Raw genomic sequence first — 17,868 nt, 5'->3', positions numbered from 1 at the left:
ATTTGTTATACCTAAAATTTATGCTAAAGATGACTTTGATTAGTAATTATTTCCAATACGTAGAAATCATACGCAGTAGGAACAATAGTTTTTAAAAAGATTAAAGAAATTGTTAACAAACATGGAGTAGCAGTAATTAAGTTTCTTTATCTAAAGTTGAAAGTAGGTCCTGAAAAATAATTTTTATAAATTATTAAAATGCAAAAGGGAATAACATAGATAGTCTAATATAACTCAACCTAGTTTATAATTTAAAAAAAAAAAAAAAAAAAAATCAATCAATGAGTATCGCTGAAGAGAAAGTGACATAAGGGTGGGAAATTACTTGGTAAAAGAAGTTTTAAATTCCTAAATTGCCCATGTCCAATCAATTTTTTCCTCTTTTTTTCCTTTCTCCACCATTTTGTTTTTTAATTCTCTCATCTTTATCTCTTTGCTATGTTTTTTTACTCTTATCTTGAATTGTTCTCACTCACGCATTTTTTACTTTCCTAATGCCTTGACTTTACTTTCCCAATCTTATCGGCTACACTTACACGTTCAGATGTTCTCTTCTTCATTCTCATCTTCACAAATCTCTTCCTCTCCCTCCTTCTCAGCCTCTTCATTCTCTCTCACAAATTAGTTTTAGTCATAGAAACAATAAAAATGCAAGATTTTTTTGACACATTGCGTCGTCATCGTGCCCTTTTCTTTTTCTTTTTTTCAAAAGATTTTGCAGAAGTATTCATCTCATGGTTTGACAGATCTCATGGTGGTTGAGGCTTCAACAATAGTTATAAGGTGCTGTGATTCTGTGAGCATGCAAAGTACTACTTTCAAATAATAAAAAAACAAAAATCTTCCTTTTTTTAAAGAACGGTTTTTTTATTTTCACGTTTTCTTTTCCCAATATCAGATCTTTGTTATCCTTATCTTATAGTGGGCATTTCAGGGGCATTTCAATTCTTGGAGTTTTTGTTACACATATTGTAATACATTAACTTGATATATCCTATTGTTACCCTAATACTTCACCTATATTTAATACCTAATTTTTCTTGACCATACAATTTTTTTCTTTACTATATATTTCAGAAAAGGTATCTAACCTTTAAATTTGCTTTGACTCTTTGCTGGTCGGTGTTATTGAAAAGAGCTAGTCCTTGATAATAGGAGAATACTTTAAATGAGAAATTTGTTTCAAAGTTGTTCACATGAAATAAATTTCGGAAAGAGAAAGAAGAGAGTACAAAGATACAGATCGGAGAGAGGGAAAGAAGAGTGAACAAAGATAAAGATATGTGAAAGAAGTGATGTTTAATTTATAACTACTATCAACGTTGTGTCTATAGTTTAGTATAGGCAATTGGGTTTTTAAGGGGCGTGTAGAATCAAAATATTTTGTAACTACTGTCCAAGAGATAGAATATTGTGTCTCTAATTTACTATAAATGACCGAACACAATGGTTTTGAAAAGTGAAAATATCACTAAAATTTTAACCAAACAAAAAGGCACAATATTTTGGTATTTTTAAATGTATAGGACATTAATTTTTGTAGCCACATGACGCAATAAGAAATGGTCAACAAAAAGTTAAACCATTTGCTTTTATATTATATTAGTCCCTAACCCATGTAATGCATGAGAATAACTACGGAATGAGGTTCTAGAATTTTAAAAAAAAAAAAACCATTATTTTTTTGTTTGAGTAATAAGCAAAAATGCATGAAATTAAAAAAAAAAAAAAGAAGATATTAAAAGAATTAGCATAAAGTTTTATTAGTTAGGAAGAATAAAACAATGTTGTTTTATTTATTAGTTTTTTGTGGGAATGAACAAAAGACAGAATGTTGCCTCCCTAGTTTAGTTTGAGTTGTATATATAGTTATATATAAGATAGGTTGTAATATATATGTCAAAAAATGCATATTGGCTGAAAATGTGTCTATTAAATGAAAAGATGCTTATTGATCGAAAATGTACCTATTGAATGAAAATATGCCTATTGACCAAAAAATGCCTATTGACCAAAAAATGCTTATTGAATGAAAATGTGTCTACCAAAACGTGTCTATTGAAATGTCACAACCCTTCATATTGGATATACCAAAAGGTGCCTGTTGACCAAAAATGTGCCTATTAGCCGAAAAGGTGCCTATGAGCCGAAAAATGTGTCTATTGAATGAAAAAGGTGTCTACCAAAAGGTGTCTATTGAATGAAAACATGTCTACCAAAAGGTGTCTATTAAAAGGTCATAACCTTTCTAATTGAATATATCAAAAGGTGCTTATTGACCGGAAAGGTGCCTATTGGCCGAAAAAGTGCCTATTAAACGAAAAGATGCCAATTGATCGAAAAGATGTTTATTGGCCAATAATGTGCCTATTGACCACAGATGTCCCTATTGAATGAACATGTATCTATTGATCGAAAATGTTCTTATTGAATGAAAATATGTCTATTGATCGAAAGGTGTCTATTGAATTAAAACATGTATATTGACCAAAAATATGCCTATTGAAAATGAAAAGTCACTATTTTTTGGTGTTTAAATGAAAAGTTGCGTGGCAGTAATTTATGTAGCCATGTAGCGTAGTAAGGAGCGGTCAACAAAAAGTTAAACATTTCGGTTTTATATTATACTAGTTGTTAACCTATGCGAAGCACGGGAATAGCTACTGGATGCGTCTCTAATTTAATTTGTGTAGTACATATATACACAATAGGTTGTAATATATATACCAAAAGTTCTCTATTGAAAAGCTATAACCCTTCAAATTAGATATATCAAAAAACTTTTCATATTGAATATATCAAAAGGAGCCTATTGAAAGGTCATAACCCTTCATATTGTATATATAATAAAGGTGCCTATTGAACGAAAATGTGTCTATTGAATGAAAATGTGTCTATTAACCAAAAAAATGTATTTTGAATGAAAATGTGTCTATTGGAGTGTCATAATCCTTTGGGTATAAATAGTAGTTCATATTCATTTAATAACTTCTTCTCTACCATCTTTCTTAGAAACACAAAAAAACCTATGAGACTTACCAATGCTTTTCTTCTCAATAATAGTTTTTTGGTTTCTTGTATACATCTTATGTGAAATAGTGAGTAAATATTGAAATTTAAGAGCACTCACAATGAGGTTGCTAAAATGACAAAATAGTCATTTTAGCATCCCAAACACTAAAAACACCTGTACAGCAAGGTTGTTAAAATAATTTATTGGTATAATATTTTGACTCCTTACTACAGTGGGCTACTAGAGATAGCAGCCCAATGTAGCTGAGAGTTATATATAATAAATAATATTTTAATCACACACACGCTCATCCTCTCCCATATGCGTGCACCACTTTTAGGCTCCGTTTGGGAGTTCATAAGGGAATGGAATGAAATGGAATAGAATGATCATAAGGGAATGGAAAGGAATGGAATGTAAATTAGTAAGAGAAAGGAATGGAATGAAATGGAATTAAGTAAGCTTGATTGGATGTTTTAAAATAAAGGAATGAAAATGAATGGAATGTAAGTAATCTTGTTTGGGAGTAACATGGAGGGAATGGAATCGAATCGAATCATTTTATAATAATATTACTATTAGACTCCTATTTTAAAATAAAAGGTTGAATAAATAGGGGTAAATTGGGAGTTTTAGTAAAAAATTCATTAAATTTAATTTCATTCCCTCCTATTCCTCCCAATTTCGGGGGGAATGAAAATTTGAGGTTTTAAGAAAATAGAGAGGAATGAGTGTTCCCTCCTACTCATTCCATTCCCTCTCACTTATACTCCCAAACAAAGGAATGGACTTTCCATTCCCTCCATTAAAACTCCCAAACAAGGGAAGGGAAGAATTTTCTAAAATTATTCTTTTCATTCCTTTCGATTCCATTCCATTCCCTCCTCCCAAACGAGGCCTTAGTTTCAACCCTATCCTTCATCTCCTTATCTCTTTCTCACGTAGAAACCAACACACTCTGCCTCCATCTCACTATCTCTCTCTCTCACTTGGCCAAGGCTGACACCACCATCAGCCCAGCCTTTTCTCCCCTTTGCCCAGCTCCCTCTCTTCTCTCCCCTTTGCGCAAACCGAAGCCTCATTCCTTTGGGTCCATGGATTTCTTTAGGTAAAGTTTTGGTTTGGGTTAGGTTTAGCTTGGGGTTAAATCAAATGTGATAATTGAATGGGTATTGATAATCGAATATTTTGGGTTTCAAATTTTTTATGTGTATTTTTGCAGTGAGTTGTGGCTACTACGGTGGTGGTGGTGGGTAGTGGCTGTGCTTGCTCATTTTAGTGGGTGGTGGGGCAGTGGATTGTGGTTGTGGGTCGTGGGTCACATTGAGTGTGTGGCTGAGATTTGGTGATGGATCAGATTGGAGGTGGCTGAGATTTTGTGATGGTGTGGAAGAGGAAGGTGGATGGGTTTTGTATTTGGAAGAGGAAGGTAGGAGGTGGTGGCTAGGTCTGTGGTTTTGTTTGTTTGTTTCTTTTCTTTTTTTCCTATGGTGGGTTGTGGTTGCTAAGGTGGTGGTTGTGGCTGGCGGAGCAGTGACGGGGGTTTTGATTTGTAGAGTTTGTAGGTGCTGGTGATGGTTGTTTTGGGTTAATTGTGTTGGTTGTTTACTGAATTGAATATACCATTTTATTTTGTTTTTTTATATTATTTTAATGTGTTGAATGTTAAAATAAAACATTTGATGTTGGGTTTATTGTAAATTAAGTTGTTAAAATGAATAAAGTGACTTTTTGAGTTGCTAAAAGCTATATTTTTACATTCTCTATTATGGATGCTCTAAGGGGCAAAATAAAAAGGCACATTCAAACCCATTGAAACTAAGAGCATTCGCATTCGGGATCTTCAAACTATTCTATTTTATCATCTTAAAACCTACTTTAACATTTATACCATACCATTTTACAACACTCCCAACATCCCTAACTCTATATTTTTTGCTACTCTATTTAAATATTCTTTTTTACTATTTCTCTCTCACCATTAACCAACCGCCAAACAACCATAACAACACAGGGAACAAACTGCCACCCTTATATATCCTAGCACCACTATCGGACCAGCAAACCAAAAGCAAAACCACGTTAAAAAAAAAATCATTAAACCAAACCAAAACACCCCACAAATACCAGCAAACCTAGGAAAAAAACCATTAATGGAGCCACCATCAGAGCCAACCATAGCTCCACAGCCACCACAGCTCCACATCGATTTCCACTAGACCAGACAGTAATCTCCACACCACAACCCACCTAACCCAAGCCAAACAAAACCCACCACCTGAACCACGCCTCCAAAGAAACCCACACCAAAATAACCCATGCCTCTAAAGAAACCCACCACCGATTTGGCATAACCTCCACCACTAACCCACCACAAACCTACTCGATCTTTACCCACAAACACAACAAATGACCTCCAATGCAAGACTCACCACCACCACCACAAGAGTTAACACCACTAAACATAGCATATAGTACTAACAACCATAGCCACGGCGAGATCAACCTCCACCTGGTCCGTGAGCATCACATCGCCTAGAGGAATTTTGGCACTAGATCGAAGAGAGAGGCTAAGAGTTTGGGGTTGGAAAGATTAACCACTGGTCATGATCCTCCATGCCACACCAATCACTGTCAGAGACCCATCAACAAACCCATCAACCACCGTGAAAAAGAGACCCATCAACCATGCTAATCGTCGATCAAGAAAAGCCTCCATGCCACGCCACCAACAAACCTTGCCGCCACTAGACCCACGCCAGACCCACGACCCACGCTAGAAAAAACCACCACCGTGAGAGAGATATGTGAGAGAGAGGCTTGGAATGTCAAGAGAGGAGATATAGAGGTTGATGAAGAGAGGATTGGAATAAAATATATTAAATTGGTTTGCAATTGTGCTAAGTATTGTTGCAAATTTGCAACGGTATTGTAGCACAATTGTAAATTGTTTTGGGTTTACAAGTCCGGGTAATGGGGTATTTTTGAGGTTTTGATACTAAACATGCCAACATATGGCATTTGCAAGTCCGGGTGTGAATGCTCTAACACTTTACTGTTAACACTTTTAGGTCCAACACATCGCAGCATCTGTCTTCACAAAACAGGGTTTGAACCATTAAAGCAACTTGGACAATGCTTGAAATCTATCATCAATTCCTCATCAATGCCTTTATTTCTTATTTCTTCTTTTATTTTTTATTTTTTTATTTTTTCTTTCTTCTTCCTTCAAAGAAACTAACTAAGAACTCAGAAAAAAAAAAAAAAAACTCCAAAAAGGACCACACCCTTTCATTCCTCTTTTTTTTTTCTTTGAATCTCTACAAATACCGTTTGATTCCCAAAGCCCAGAACCTAGTCTCGAAAGCTCTAAATTAAATCACACCAAAAAAGAAAAACAAGAAAAGAAAGTATTAGATTCTTACTTTTCCGTTTATGCTATCTCTTGGATTTAATAAAAAAACATAATACGACCATCAAGAGACATACATTAGAGAGACTTGAATCTAAAATGGAATAATTGTAGTAGTTGTGAAAACTCTGTATGTTTAGATCAATAAATATTTTTCTTTTCTTTTGAGTTTCTTTGAAGGAGGAAGAAAATATATTGACGAAGATGGATCTACGGTGTTGTGCAATTTCCTTCACCCCTCAATTGTTGCGGAGGAGATGCTTATTTTGAGAAACTGTTAGTTTCTCTTGAAAGAAAATAAAAAATAATGTGGCCTTATATTTTAAAATCTCAACCGTCTGTTAAGTTAATAGATGATGAGACTGCATTTTACTAAAAGAAAAGGAGATGTCCTTTTAACTTTTAACTAGACGTAAGGTTCTCAAAAAATAAAAAATAAAAAATAATTGAATGTAAGCCAAACGCTCTTATTTTGCAAAACAAAAAAACACATTGTTTTGTGTTTTTAACTATAGACGTGTCACAAATTTATATAGTCATGTGATGCAATAAAGAGCAGTCAAGAAAAAATAAGATTTTTCGACTTTTAGATATTATATAGATATAGATATATATATTATATAGACATAGATATGCATATAAATATAGATTTGCATTGTTTTGAAACCGGACCATTCAATGAACCATAAAAAGAAGAGGTTTAAGGTTTTTAAGGTCGGACCAATGTCAAACTGAGGTCGAACCACAATGATGCAATAATTAATTTAATATTAAGATAAATAAAATAACCATTGTTTATTCGTTTAGACCCCTTAAAAACAGATTGTTTAACCTAATTTATTAACCAAGTGATTACTTAGATTAATTATTCAAATTTAGGTTAAACACAAGTAAATCGTATAAAAATAAATAACACTACGATATGATGACCCAGGAAAATCAATAAAACGAACTGTTTTAAGGTAAAAACCTAGGGATGATTTGACCTAGCTATCCTCAAGGTAAAGTAAATTCACTATAAGAGAATCGAAGTTTTTACAATCAGATTTAACCCTAAATTTATTGCTACCTCATGTAGTAACTTACTGACATGACCATGTGCTAGCTCCAAATCCACAGACTCCTTCTCTTCTTAGATTTACACCAACACAAGCCGCTTTGCTTGTGACTTTGAGATTCCACTCAAATGTTTTAGATTGCCTTCAGTAATGATCTTGATGTAGCAACTATGTTCTACCAACACTTGATTGTAGTTTTGGCTTCGGAAGATTCTTGTGTAGTTAGAAGGTACAAAATCTCTCAGATCTCACAAAGATTAACACACAAGTCTTCTCCAAAAGTCTTCAAAATGTGGCTAGGGTTTCCCTTTTATATGTGGAGATGTTTAAATGAAACCCTAAACGTTTTCGAGAGCTTAGGCCTGTTTAAAATTCTGAAGAAAAAACTGGACCTGCGATTTTCGATCGGTCGAGCCTAATTCTCGATCAGTCAAGCAAGGTAGAATCACACTCCCTTTTTCTACAATCAACTGGACTTGAACCTTGAAACAACCATTTTTAAGCATTGCCTAAAAATCTAGACTAGACATGTTTTGTTCTTGGTTTGCCAACACAATACAAAAATGATTCTAAATATTTAAATCTAAATATTTAGAACCTAATAATCTTCCCCTTTGGCAATCTGTGACAAAATACACATAAACAATGAAATGCTTAAACTTAAATACCAGCACCAAATACAAGTTATTGCCCTAATATAATCCATACACAACTACTAACTATTTGTTGCTAGTATAAATAGCAGTTGTAGAAAGAATTAACTTGTAAATTCCTGAAACACTGAAAACAAACCATAAATGCATGTGTGGAAAATACAAGTACCATAATCTAAGTAAAAATTTGATCTTTAATTTAGAAAACATATAAAGAGAAAGTGAACACATCAATAATGAATAACCTCATCATCAAAAACTATCATAACCAATAAGCACATCAATGTTTGCGAATCAAGAACATAAACACTAAACAGATATAAACAATGAAAATATAAACACCAAAACCAAAGAAAAAAATTAATCAAACTCCCACTAAATACAATAAATCTACTCCCTCTTCGTACAAAAAGTCCTAAACTCTACTCCCCCTTTTTGTTACGAATTGCCAAAGGCAAAATCAGTCCTTAAAGGGTGGAGGAGGTGGAAAGGCACTCCTATACTCAGTAAAATCTGCTCTCAAAGGAGCAACCTCCGTTAACAACCCATTGAGAAGCTGTCCATGTGCAACATGTGTAGTCATGAAGGACTCCATCATGGCACAGAGTGATAGAGGAGGAGCAACCATAGGATCGACATCATCAGAACCATTAGAAGGATCCACGAAAGCAGTCGGATCCACAAACGTCTCCTCAGCAGCAAGCATAGCACTAGAGGTAGAAGTTGTAGTAGAAGCTTCTCCTCGTGATCTCTTAGATGTCCCAGTGCTTGGCTTAGCACTCTTCATTTGTGTATGTCGCTGTCTAAGATAGGTGGCTCCTATAGAGGCAGTGATATGTACTAACTCTAAGGGAGGAAACTCAAACAACCCTAAAAACCTCAAAATTCTAAATATAAACATAGGAAAGAACAACTCCTGACCCTTACTCTTACTCCTAGAGATATCAACAATGGTTTAGATAAACATGGAAGAAAAACACATGAAACCATTAGTCACAAAAGCATAAAGAAAAGCACATCTATCTATAGGAATAGTATGAACATGTGAAATGGGATAGATGTTATGACAAGTAATCCTTAAATACAAAGAATTACTCTCAATAAATTCAGAAGAACTGATTCTTGGTTCAATACCCCAAGAAACAAGACCACCACAAAGAAGTGACATCATGTCATCAACAGTAGGAAACTCAGTGTATGGGTATGTGGGTTTACGAACTAAGGGTACACCTAAAGCCTCAGAGATAGTTTGTTTAGAAATCGTAAACTCTGTTAGAATGTGTGCCCTTAAATCCTATTGTATGATGCTATGTATGTTATTATGTATGACATTATGTATGACTTAATATTGTGTTTAATAAAGTTGTTTTATTATTATCTAAAAATAATAGTAACATGAATATTGAGACATTATTATATAGTCCATGAGATGCATAGTATGTGATTTATGTGAAAAGTCACTGAAGATATAAAGCACAAGTTCTTTGTAAACTCAGAATTTTAGTTCGTAGTCGATGATGAAATTGGGCATTTCATTTCCGAAAACTATAGCATATCAACTAAGATGATTTGTCTTGATCATGGAAATGGAGATTTCTAGTTGATATTTTGATATGTTTTAAGAGTTAAAACTTATTGAATTGGACCGGTGTGAGATTTATTATTTCCCTAATGACTATCAAATGAATAATAAACTCACGACTTATATTTGCATGAACTCTTAATCCTGAGAGAATAATGGACTTGATCATGAGGTGTAGGTTGCTTTAATATATCAGGAGTGAGATCAAGAGTTACGGTCAAAACCTCAGTATGTTGGGCAACCACAATTCATGTTGATAGAACATATATTCTCAAGATGGAATTCATAGTCTCTTAACGGATATATAAAATATTTCTTTGAGATAAGTTTAATGGGTTTCTTATTCAGACTGTTAGGCCTAACTACTTCAGTAAATTGTTGCTAGAGTATATATTTATGAAATTGGATTTCATAAATATATGATGAATAACTTAAAGAATTAAACTGGGTACTCAAGGATAAGATGTAGTAATTTACAAAGTGGCAGTCTACATTCATGACTTTGTGTTACTACGAATATTTTATGAAGATGTTGCATGTACAATAAAGTCTTGGGATATAATTTATAAATAAGGCCTAGAGTGTAAGTATATTTATATAGTAGTATTAAATATAGTTAATGGTAACTTTGGGCTTGTCAAGAGTTGACAGAAAAGCCCAAGGCCCATTGGAGCTATTGTCTTATTAGTCCCTTTTGGTCCCACTCTAAGCCACACACTTAAGCCCAGTTGGAAAGGCCCAAAAGATCAGCCCAATTAGATAATCAGCTAGATACAAAGGAAGAAACATATAGAATTTTCTGTAGAGAATTGTAAGAACACTATTGCAAAGTGGTGTAAGAAGTGTTAAACACTTTTTGACATTCTCCTTTTGGAACTGATTGAGAGACCACACATCCTAGGCGTTAGTAGAATTGGAGTGAAGATTGAAAGTGTTCCCAAGTGCTTCTGATCTTCAGTTTTGAAATTCACTGCTCCAAGGTACACTTTCTTGTTCTCAAATTCTGAAACTTATATAGTACATGTTAACTTTTACGAATGAAGTAGATCTGTTATTTTTTCGCTGCGTATGTTTTGTATGCGATACACATATGTCATATTTCCATCAAACTCTTGACCTCTAATCTAGGAAGTCAAGTAATGACCACCTGGTGACCTTAGAATACACAGAGAGATTAGAGTAAAACTCTCTAATCAAAGCTGTAGGAGGAGGATCAGACACCTCAAATATAGAAACCTAGTTTATAGACACAAAGTTTCTACGAATGGAAGGATCTAGCTTATTCAAAACTATTTCCCTCTCATCCCAGATAGGCCTATACTTAGTTAAGGTCTCATTTGTATCCTCACATTTAGCAGATAGAAAACGCTCTTTATCGCTTAGTGCTAAACCTGAAGAGAAAGACCCAAGGTTCCTATTTGCTCTAGTTTTGAACTTCCTACCAACCTTAGGAGCCATGACTAAGGACAGAAATAAAGAAAACACAACAAAATCAAGGGCTGATTGTATTAAGAAGAGTTAGAGACAAGACAATATGCAATTTCGAAAAACTATATGATGCATGACATTTGAACTTATATGATGCATGCTTTAATGCTCTAAAATAGCTCAATTTTATCACAATCTTGAAAATTGACCAGGAGAATTAAGAAATTTAGAAAATCCCAAATTTTCAAAAATCCTTATATTGATCAGTTGAACAACACAACAAGTATGAAACAAGTTATAATCACTCAACCTATCAATAACAGGAGCCAATTTCACTCAACTTTGCCCAATTTAACAAAATCCCTAAATCACTCAAGAACTTAAGAACCGTAATTTCAAAAAAATTTATAAATAATGAAAATTTTGAAATTAAAGAATGGAAATCATGTTTAAATGATGCATGATAAAAAACCTATGGTTCAGTTTTGATAAAAAAATCTCATAAACATCAAAAACCCCAAATTTTGAAATGTGCGAAAATCCCTCAAAAATGTATGAAAAATGCATGAACACATGTATTTTGATGAAAAAGAAAGGTCAAAAGAGTCTTACCTAAAGTGTATGAAGAAAACCTTTGAATCTTTGACAAAGAAAACGACAAAAAATTTTTTTAGAGAGAAGGGATCGAGAGAGGAATTGAAGAGATAGACAAAAAGAGCTTTTGAAAGAGTCAGATTTGATTCCTATATGTTTTTGAAAATCAAAAACCGATAAGTCAAGAGGAATCAAGTAGGAATCAAATTTCACTTGAAAATAGACTCGACTGATCGAAAGGAATCCAGAAGGAATTGAAGGGACCCGAGAATTTAAATTAAAAAACCTGTTTTTCTTCTTCACATTTCGATCGGTTGAAAAATAGACTTGATCGGCCAAATTCTAAAGGATCAAAATTTTTGAAAAAATCTAGAAATTTTGTTTTAGCAAAATCATTTGAAAAACTATTTTTTTTTTATATGACATGTATGTTCAAGACTTCAAATGATTTTCAAAACCAAACTTTTCAAAGAAAAATTCAAACTTTATCAGATTTCCTCAATCTTTTCCTTCCTCACTCCCCAAAATGCATTAAACACATCAAGAAGTTTAATTTTGGAAGGCCACAAAACTTAACACACAGTTACATGTACCAAATTTAACAAAGTTTTGCTTGTGATGTGTGCAACTAGTAAGTGTATGAGATACTCACAAGGTGAGATGTAAACAAAGAACAAACGCACTTTCTACATTATTCATCACATAAGTTTGAAAGTGACTGTCACCTAAAGAGTTACATTATATAACTCCCACATCTCCTAGAAAACACGCTTGCAACCATGCAATTTTTTATTATATTTTCTTTTTTCGTTTTCTTTTGAAGCATATTTTTCTTTTGTTTTTCATTTTTCTTTTTGCTTCTTTTTAACTAATGTACAATAACACCTCATGTATTTTGCTGTGCAAGCGCTACACCTTACTGAGCACGACTTTTATGATTTGCACACACGTGTTCATAATTGGCGAGTAACAATGGTGAGATGGTTATTTATGCCTTTCTTCTAGGATTTTTTAGTCCTTACAATCAAAAGAATGTGACTTCAAACTCAAGAGCATGTGTTTAAAAATCATGAACAACTCACACAATATTAGCACTACATAGTACAAACTAGCAAAGTGCAAATAAATAAAACTCAACAAAAGTAAACAAGGTACATAGTCATGAAATGTAAATTTCATAGGCCAACTTCAATTACACATCTTGAAAATGTATAATACAAAAACCTTTTTTTTTCCTTCAAAAAAACTGAAAACAACAAAAAATAGACGTAGAATGCAATGTATGAATGTTATGTAAATGCAAACCTAAAAAACAATTTTGGTCACAAGAGATAGAAAGAATTAATGCAAGGACCATATCAGACAAACTCACTGAGGCTGAGTCTTTTGCATCCAAACCTTTTTAGATGCAAACCTAGAGTTAGGATTTCTATTAGACTGACCCTAATTTCAGCTCTAGTATTGGTATAAAGGTTAAGAATCTTTACTAGTTCATGAATAAGTGCCACAAGATCCTGTGCTTTTGGCATAGTCACCTTTTGTTTGGAAGCTTACTTTAAAGCTTGCAACTTAAAGCAATTTGGTCTAGTATTCCCAGCTCCACCACAAAAGTGACAAAACCATTGAGGTTTGTGGTTTTTCTTGCTTCCAGACTGATTAGGATTCTTAGGTTTATACTTACTTAGATCTACCCTAGTTCTTCTAGAAGCTGTAACTACATCCTTATGTACCTTAACTTCAGAAGATGATGTAGCATGTACAAACTTAGGGGTATTTACCACAGTAGTAGATCCATAGTCAACAAACCCTAAACCTGTCTTATCAGAAACAGACTTTTGAAGATGTAACATCTATTCTAGTTTAGAAGTAGAAGTTCTATCTATTTTTTCTCTAGCAACATATAATTCAAATTCTAAACTTTTAACATTTTTAAGCAAAGACATGTCCTCAATCTTAACAATGTTCAAGAGTTCATTAGCATCAAACAACTTTAGCAAGGAATTCTTCATTTCTTGTTCAAGAGTGTGTATCTTTTTCAACCCTGATTCAACACTCATAGCATCTTTAGTTGCTATCTTGCAAAGCTTGTTGTAAACTTCTAGCAAATCTGCATTCTCAGAGAGTTCCCCATCGAAGGGTTCTCATCAACATTCTCAATTTCATTTACTATAGCAATAGCAGTGAAATCCATGAAGTTTTCTTCTTGATCACTTTCAGACTCATGATCAAAAATTTCATCATCACTCATAATAACAGCCATAGCTTTACCTTTTGACCTCAAGAAGGTTGTACACTTAGATTTTATTTGACCATAACTCTAACAACCATAAAACTGTTGTCCTAAAGTACTATTGGAAGATTGACCTACTTTATCTTTTGATTTTTCAATATTGTTGTTTTTGGCAAAGTCATTCTTCTTTACATTCTTAGTATCAACATTATTTCTATTTCTTGCCTTCCTATTATCATTTCTCAGAAAATTTCTAAAGTTCTTAGCAAGATAAGTAATCTCAGTAGATGAGAGCTCATCATCAAATCCACAATCATCAACAGATTTTAAGGCCATAGATTTGGATTTATTAGTTTTTGGTAATTCAGATTCATAGGACTGAAGAGATCCTACAAGTACATCTACAGGGATAAAATCAACATCTTTACTTTTAGTTGTGGCAGTCACTTGTGGTCTAAAATCCTGAGTCAATGATTTAAGAATTTTCCTAACAATTTTTGGTTGATCATATACTTCACCTAAATTAAAAGCAGAATTGACAATATCATTCAACTTAACATAGAATTTATCAAAAGATTCATCATCAGACATTCTAATAGTTTTAAATCTAGAGGTCAACTGCTGCAATTTATTGATTTTTACTGTCTTAGTGCCTTTATGCACTATTTGCAAGATGTTCCAAGCAGTGTGAGCAATCTCCACATTTGAGATCCTCTTAAATTCTTCCATGTAAACAATATTGAATATCGCATTCATAGCCTTACTATTAAAGCTTGTTGCTTCCTTTTGGGAAATAGTCCATTCACCAATAGCAGTGGTTGGTCTTTCCTAACCGTTCTCAACAGACAACCACACTCTCTCATCAATGGATTTCAAAAAGGCTTTCAGCCTAACCTTTCAGTAAGCATAGTTATTTTCATCAAATTATGGGGGGATCACAAGAGAGTGACCATGTTCCATGACAGCAGGGGTCAAGGATCAACTCTAAGTTAAGAAACCTAAAAATAAGAGCTAACCTGCTCTGATATCACCTGTTGTTCGTTTAGACCCTTAAAAACAAATTGTTTAACCTAATTTATTAACCAAGTGATTACTTAGATTTATTATTTAAATCTAGGTTAAAGACAAGTAAATCATATCATGCAAAGATGCAGAAAATTAAATAACACCACGATATGATGACCTAGGAAAACCAATAAAACGAACTGTTTCAAGGTAAAAACTTGGGGAGGGTTTGACCTAGCTATCCTCAAGGTAAAGTAAATCCACTATAAGAGAATCAAAATTTTTACAATCAGATTTAATCCTAAATCTATTACTACCTCATGTAGTAACTTACTGACACGGCCATGTGCAAGCTTCGAATCCACAGACTCCTTCTTTTCTTGGATTTACACCAACACAAGCCGCCTTGCTTGTGACTTTGAGATCTCACTCAAAGGTTTCAGATCACCTTCAGTAATGATCTTGATGCAGCAACTATGTTCTATCAATACTTGACTGTAGTTTTGGCTCTGGTATATTCTTGTGTAGTTAGAACATATAAAACCTCTCAGATCTCACAAAGAGTAACACACAAATCTTCTCCAAAAGTCTTCAAAACATGGCTAGGGTTTCCATTTCATATGCGAAGAGGTTTAGATCAAACCCTAAACATTTTCACAAGCTTGGGGCTTTTTAAAATTCCACAGAAAATAATGGACCTGCGATTTTCGATCGGTCGAGCAAAGCAAAATCACACTCCCTTTTTCTGCAATTAGCTGGACTTGAACCTTGAAACAACCACTTTTAAGCATTGCCTAAAAACCTAGACTAAACATGTTTTGTTTTCAGTTTGCCAACACAATACAAAAACGATTCTAAATGTTTAAATCTAAATCTTTAACACCTAACAAACATGTAAAATTAGCAAACTTTAGAGATTAGGTAGATCTTTCTTCTATTATTTCAAATCTTTCTTCTATTATAGTTTGGTTGCTGTTTATTAATTATCAAGTAGAATCTATGACTTTACGTGATCATGTGAAGCCGGTTGATTAATCTTTGGGAATAAGTCAGTCGTATATTAATTAGTATGATCTGTACTTGCTAAAATTTAAGATTGAAAGACTTCCAATTCTTCGGTCACGGTATAAGTTGATCTTAGAATAATTATAGGCCAAGTCCCCGCGCAGGGAGACCAATTCTCTAATATTTGGGTCTTAAAGAATACCCTTGGACGTACTGGACTCGAGTGCCATACATTATATAGTCTCCGAATTAATTGGGACAAAAAATGATTAGCGTAAACTGCGGATTGGGAGAGTGTGAAAAATATGCACCGCAGTTGACTAAAGGAAAACTTTCTTAAAATTCCTTTTTTTTTTATTATATATTTTTTCTTCTTTACAAAATTTTAGTTATATTGACAGGAAATTGCTACATAAAATTTAAAACAAATTCGAAAACTGAGCTGCCATATTGTAATTCAACTTTATACAATGACTGAGCACTAATTTCTCTTCATAAGCTTTAGACAACCTAACAATGAGGAATGCAGTGAAAATACGGTTAAAACCAAGAAATTTGCTACCCAAAAGAAGAATTGGAAAAAACAGTACTACATCATTTAAAAAATATTATTTTCTTTAATCCGAGCTCGAATTTATTTCGAAGGAGTGGTCGGATATTGGTCAAACTGTAGTCAAGCCTAGGTTGGCAGTAGTTAAACTTGGTCCAAGTTGGTAAAAATCATTTGGAAATATTATTTTTGATGTAAAAAGGTAGAAAATTAGTATTTTGGTGAAACATTGCACTTATCGGGCCAGTGGCCAACTCGGTCAAAGTTTGGTCGACTATGAGCATTTTAGTCATTTCAACTCATAAACAGGAAATTTAAGGGGCTATTTGGATTTTCAATTTCCATCATCCATAACTCTGTTTCCATCACCCAAAACTCAAAATTGGTGGGTCCCACGGCTAAGTAGTGTGTTTGGATGTGTTTCCAGTTTTTGTTTCCATCACTCAATTCTTTGATTTTTGAGTGATGAGTTATGGAAATTGAAAACACATTTTAAGTGTTTTTGAGTTATGGAAACAGAGTTATGATGACATTTTTTTTTTCCTTTTTTTTCTTTGTTTGATGTTTGGGTTTTCACATCTGATTTGTTCTATTTCAACCCGTGGTGATGAAGCTTACATCTTTTACATTTGGGTTTTCAAACCCATGTTAATCTCCAAAATCAAGCAACCAACTTCAAAAAACAGAACAATACCCACAAAATCCTCTTCAAGTCGTGGGGTTTTTGAGTAAAGAAATAAAAAAGACATTAACTTAGACAATATACTCACATGGGCTTCACTGTAGTTCACCACATTAGCTAGGCATAGTAGCAACACATGTGAGACAGAGTGACAAAATGGGTCGGAGGAGATCGTCCATGACAAAATGGGGAAATGGGTCACGTTTCTTTATGCTCGTTGGCACCATTGGGTCACGACGGAGGAGATCGCGCCACCGGTACACGTCGGAGAGATGGGTGAAGCGGCCTTGGTGATGGGTTTGGGTTTTTGATTTGGGAGAGTAAATAGGGCTGAAGGTCGAAGGGGAAATGAGAAGTGAAGAAAATATGTGGGGTTCTCAAGGTTCTGCGGGTAGGCTAACAGAAATCTCTGAGTGAGGAGTCAGGCATGGGTCCCACAAAAAGTAGGAAAAAAAATTGAGTGATGAGAAGCTGAAAATATGTGCCAAACGGGTGGGTTATAGGAAATTGAGATATTTTAAGTGATGAGTGATGAGTGACAAAAATTGAGTGAGGAGTGATGAGTGATGAGTGTTGAAATTTTAAAATCCAAATAGCCCCTAAGTTATCCGATGTTTGAATCCCACAGTTCAAGGATTTTTTTTTTTTTTGTTGAG

The sequence above is a fragment of the Castanea sativa genome, chromosome 2, assembly GCF_040712315.1.
Source record: "Castanea sativa cultivar Marrone di Chiusa Pesio chromosome 2, ASM4071231v1".
NCBI classification, from domain to species: domain Eukaryota; kingdom Viridiplantae; phylum Streptophyta; class Magnoliopsida; order Fagales; family Fagaceae; genus Castanea; species Castanea sativa.
This window is presented reverse-complemented; position numbering follows the sequence as displayed.